The following is a 5860-nucleotide window of genomic DNA, read 5'->3' on the forward strand; positions in this document are numbered from 1 at the left end:
TATATAATTATGTATAGTTATATATAATTTTATATAATTGTATATAATTATGTATGAAAAATTTTTTATTGGGAAAACAGCAAATTATAATAAAAACAAGAAATTATGGCTGAAGGGACTGATAAATTGACAGCGCTCGATAATATATACGAAGTTAGCATATATTATATATGGTCAGCATATTTATATAGGTTATAACCTATAGGCTACTCTTTGTATCTTATTTATTTATATTAAATTGATTAACTTTTTCGTCTTATGTATTTTTTTCGTTTTTAATAAATACATCGCTGCAATCGCTTGCAGCAGCTATATGTCGTCTTCGAACTTCACCTATAATCGCCACTGTACATCTATAATATTTTATATATCTCGATTATAACACTCTATTTTTATACTTATTGCAGTTTATACAGGAGGTTAAACGTGGTGAATAGGATATGGGCGACAGCGAACAGCGTTATAACGCTACTTTGAACTATGCTGAAGTGGGGATAAAACGCCAGCTTTTATTCGCTCCATGAAAAGGATACAGGTGATAGCAAACAGCTTTGAAACGCTGTTTTGAACAACGATGGAGTGGGGTGAAACGCCAGCTTTTATTCGCTGCGTGAAATCGCACCTTAACTTATTTCTGCTCTAGGGAAATTGCTCGGAGAGGTATTATCGGAAACACCGTATGTTAGAGTGCGTTCACATGGAGAAAGGAATAGCGTAACGAACAGGGGCCTTAGAGCACCGTCCCACGGAGCGGAAATTTTCAGCAAAACGGAACGTGCGGAGTTGTTGTTGTTGTTGTTGTTGTTTATGGTTTCGGAGCTCAGTCTATTAACCAAATTAAATATCAAAAATGGAACAGAGAAAATTTAAATAATCCTTCTAACACATTTGATAAATAAAGCAATCTCTCGAAAAGCAGTCAAGTTAGCACTGAAAACCACTTCAGAGATGTCGATAGAACCGACGAATCCGAAACGGTGCAAGCCAATCCGAAGAAAGTCAGATTCGCGACTATAACGCGGGTAATTAAAAAATAAATGGTTCAAAGTTTCGACCTCGCCGCACGCGCAGAACGGGCTGTCGACGAATCCCTTGTCGTGTAAATGTTAAGCAATCCGAATGTGGAAAGTTCTGATTCTTCCAATAATAGTAATTAAATTTCTGTCAGATTGTCAAAATCCTCAAACCACGGAGATAAAATCTTGATTCGTGTGGAAATATAGGAATTCACGTTGCTCAGAAGAAACAGAGAAAAACTCTATAGCTTGACGGTTCATATTGTTGCGGAAAATTCTCTTAAGAGAATTAGTAAAAATAATTTCCTTATGTAGACCAGAGAGGTGGAAACCTCCAGCGGCTTCCTTAACCATAACATCGGCGGTTTCGTAGCCAGCAATGCCCAGATGACCTAGTATCCAAATGAAGGCCAGGGAAAAATCTCTTGATGTTAAATCTAAGAATTGATCCTTGATCATGTATATTAAATTATGTTGTTTTCTCTTCATGTCATTTTGACCAAGGCGTTAATAATACTTTTAGAATCCGAGGCGATGATTATGTCTTTTGGAATGATGGTATCCGAAATAACAGAGAGAGCGTGAACATTGGCCATAGCCTCAGCCTAAAAAATGGAAAGGTCGGATAATAATTTATATCGTAGGGAATTAGAAAGGGGAGTGAAAAAAATGCGCATCCAATACTCATTACTGATTTAGAAGCATCTGTATAAACGATATCGAAATTGGCAAAGTCACTGCTCGCAAGATGTTTGCTAAAACATTCCTCCATATTCGGAGAAGCACAAACAGGCCAAAACATCATTCGTAAAAGAATCAACAGAGTTTAAACAATTATTACCAATTAAAGTGCCCGACGAAGGACATACGCAAAACACGAGAAAATTATAGTCAATCGAGACAGGGAAATTAGTGACCTGTAACTCAAAAAGATATTCAGAAAAAAAATGATGAAAAGATGCGAAGGAGGGTTCACTTACATAGGAGGGCAACGACAAATCTCTAAAATGCAAAGAGTAAGCGAGCCTCCTTACGGGGTGTAAGGAGGTTCTTTAATAACGAAACAACCGAAGACATATTTGCGGAAGATAAATTCTTTACGAATACCGAGAGGAACTTCACCAGCCATGTGTAATAGAACGTTAGTGAGAGTCGTGTTCATGGCACCGAGAACAGTTCTGAAAGCTTCATGTTGAATTCTATCCAAGATAATACCAATGAGAGGATCCAAGTTAGCAAAGGCCTGAAATCCGTATTCAAGGGCGGAACGGATCCAGCCCTTGTAATTATTTAGTAAATTAGATGGGTGTGCATCCCACTTCAAACCTGCTATAGACTTAATGGACAACTTGGAGCAAATTTTCCCAGGAAGCTCTAAACAGTGATTTTTCCACTTTAATTTCCTATCAAAGATAACATTAAGAAATTTAACCGATTCGACCTTAGAAATACAAGGGTTGCTATTTATGTATCCGGAATAATAAAATGCATTTATTGTTTTTCAAAATATTCTCCGCGGTGATCGATACACTTTTGCATACGTTTAAACCAATTTTCGTAGCACTTTTTCCATTCCGATTGAGGTATCTCTAAAACATGCAGGGCATGTCATTGAGGCATCTCTAAACATTTTGAACACATCAACCGCTTCTTCTGGCGTCGAAAATCGTTGACCACGTAGTTTATTCTTCGCGTACGAGAACAAAAAGAAATCATTGGGTGCCAAATTCGGACTGTACGGCGGATGACCCATCAATTTGATGGTTTGACCGGTCAAATATTGAATTGTTTGGGCCAATGTGTGAAAGCTCGCATTGTCATGGTGAAGAATGATCCTGGTTGTTTTTTCTTATTTCACCAATGATTTCTGGTAAACAAATGGTAGTACCATTTAGAATTGACCGTTCTACGATCATCTAGTGGCACTGTAGTCATATGTCCATTTATCCCAAAAAAACAGGCAACCATTTGCTTTGAAGTGCTTTTTGCGCGAACAACTTTTGTTGGGTTTGGCTCATCTTGGAAGACCCATACAGTCGACTGCTGTTTACTTTCGGGCTCATATACATAGATCCAAGATTTGTCTGTGTAAATGTTATACACAGCTTTTGACCACGATTGTATTTTTTGAGCATTTCTTTGCACCAATCGACACGAGCCTGTTTTTGAGCGATTGTCAAATTATGCGGAATCCAACGGGAACAAATTTTTTTTACGGCTAAATGTTCATGTAAAATCTTGTGTATGCTTGTCATACTAAAGTCCAGAGATGCCTCAATCTCACGGTATGTCACATAACGATCTTGCATTATCAGTTCGCGCACAGCATCGATTGTTTCTGGCACAACCACCGATTTTGGACGACCTTGTTTAAATTCGTCCGTAAGCGAACGACGGCCACGATTGAATTCACTAAACCAGTGATATACAGTGGTTTTAGATGGTACTTCATCAAAGTGAGTTGATTGATGCACTGTTGTTGAGATAATCCACGTCGAAAATCGTAAAAAATCATCGCACGAAAATCTTCTCGAGTTAATTCCATTTTTTTATTGATGAAATTTTCAAGTCACTGTAAACAACACAAATAGAGTCCATACGACTAGATGTTCTGAGTACGTATACTGTCAAAAATGTCAAACTTTACGATGGAAAAGTCAGATGGCGTCATACACCAACAGTGGTGCCAATTCCAGATACATAAATAGCAACTCTTATAATAGCGTCGTTAAGCTTAATCTTTAAATGCCATTTATCCATAAAATGATCAGCTTTGATAAGTCTGTCTTTAGAGAACAAACAAAAGGCAGACTTAGAACACGAAATTTCAAGACCGAGCTGACTAATATTCTCATTAAAAATAGGTAAAGCCTTATTAATCAAGTCATATACAACAGGTATTAATTGACTAGAGGTATACAGACAAATGTTATCTGCGTAAACAAGATAGTGAACATCCTCCGGAAGAGAACGAAAAATGAAGGAGATAAATGTTGAAAAGAATAGGACTGAGCACCGAACCTTGAGGGAGGCCACCTTTAGCGGTCCTAGAGCCCAGCGAAGTATCTCCCACGAAGCTCTCTACAGATCTGTGACAATAAAATCTGTTTCAATAAAAAGTCAAGAAATTTCAAATATTTTACAGACAAATGCAACTGTTTTAAAATGTTCAACATAGTGTGAGGAAGAATAGTGTCAAGGGCTCCACGCAAGTCAATGAAAATGACACCAGTAAACATATTCCTGAAAAAACCTAACAGTGCAATTAACGTTAATGCCCAATCATAATGTAATTAAACAGAAAGGCTTTCATGCTCTACAGAAAGCATTGAAATTTCATGATATTATTTACAACAAACCATGTCAATGTGGTGTCTGTTGTAACAACCGAAACTAATTGCCTTATTTTCATAGAATTAGATATCAGAGCTGATCTTCAATCTACTGCAAAATCTTGTAAACTTAAAGAATTACCAACGATATTGATATTGGCAAAGCAATATAGGTATAATTGTTTTACATGTGAAATTACGTATCTCTTTTTAATACATATAATTAACATGATTTCAATGTTTCAGACTGATAGGTGTTGTTGCAGGATATCCAGGTCATTTTGTTGCTTATTGTAGATGACTTTCAGGACTATGGGAGCAATATAATAATTTGAATACTACAGTAAAATCTTGTACACAAAACGAATCAATTACTCCCATCGCTGCGATTTATATTATTCACGAAGATAATTAAATGGTATATATATACGAGTTATATCACATTATATAAGAAAAATGTTTTAATATGTTTATGGACAATGGCCCTGGCAAAAATTCAAATTGGAGAATAAATAAAATGTAAACGAAGCGGGTACGCTTGCTTTATGTTCAGATGTTTCAATTTACGCTTTGTAAACGCTTCACTTACACTTTTATCACCTTCGTGTTGTTTACACTTTATTTACTTTGCAATTTCAATTTTCGCTAGTCATCGAAGTATATCAAGAAAGTTAAAGTTATTAAAATCTCTATATAAAAATACTAAAATTATTTTAAAAACTGAACATCACAAGATTATCTTTTCTTATGATGCAATAAATAGTCTGGCTGAAGTTTGGATGAAACTATTAAATGAAACTATTATTTTTTTAAGAATAAAATAATAAAATTATATAGAAAGGCTTTTGTGTTTTGCAGAAAGCATTGAAGTTGGCAAGAGAATAATAAAATAAAATAAAATAAAATAATTGAAAGGAACGACGAACGATTATAAAAGATAAAAAACTTTTGTATTCTATTGTATTTTGTATTCTACAGTACATACAAAATCAAATTACGCGTAAGTCTGCCGAAAGAAATTCTTTTTTTTCTAAATGAATAAATGCATTAAATTTATTCCTGCGTATTTTTAATTTTTATAAACATGTACAATACCGCAGTTAGTCTATAAATTTTAACAAAATTATTATCGTTAATACGTTAAATAGCATGAATACGTATAGTTATTTTAGAATATACAATTATTTATTCAAAGAATATATTTACAGTATTATTAACGTTAATATCTAATCATAATATAATTATACAGAAAAGCTCTCGTGCTCCACAGAAAGCATTGAAATTTCATGATATTATTTACAATAAACTGTCAATGTGGTTGTCTGTTGTAACAATCGAAATTAATTGCCATATTTTCATAGAATTAGATATCAGAGCTGATCTTCAATTTACTGCAAAATCTTGTAAACTTAAAGAATTAGCAACGATGATATATTGGCAAAGCAATATAGGTATAATTGCTTTACATGTGAAATTACGTATCTCTTTTTAACACATAATTAACATGATTTC

General features: G+C 34.6%; 1 long non-coding RNA gene across 2 annotated transcripts in view; it reads left to right on the forward strand.

Annotated features, from left to right (window-relative positions):
- The first annotated feature begins 3695 nt into the window (after positions 1-3695).
- Positions 3696-5860, forward strand: part of LOC116850936 — a 2733-nt gene continuing 568 nt past the window's right edge. Inside the window, exons 1-4 of one of the 2 annotated variants that reach the window (XR_004379485.1) lie at positions 3696-4521; positions 4595-4766; positions 5207-5348; positions 5710-5799. This is a non-coding gene — a long non-coding RNA (uncharacterized LOC116850936). The remainder of the gene's footprint in view (positions 4522-4594; positions 4767-5206; positions 5349-5709; positions 5800-5860) is intronic. The other variant, XR_004379486.1, reaches the window with a different exon arrangement.

Source organism: Odontomachus brunneus, unplaced genomic scaffold, assembly GCF_010583005.1.
Source record: "Odontomachus brunneus isolate Ranch 3 - 2012 unplaced genomic scaffold, Obru_v1 Obru_scaffold_161, whole genome shotgun sequence".
Classification (NCBI taxonomy): domain Eukaryota; kingdom Metazoa; phylum Arthropoda; class Insecta; order Hymenoptera; family Formicidae; genus Odontomachus; species Odontomachus brunneus.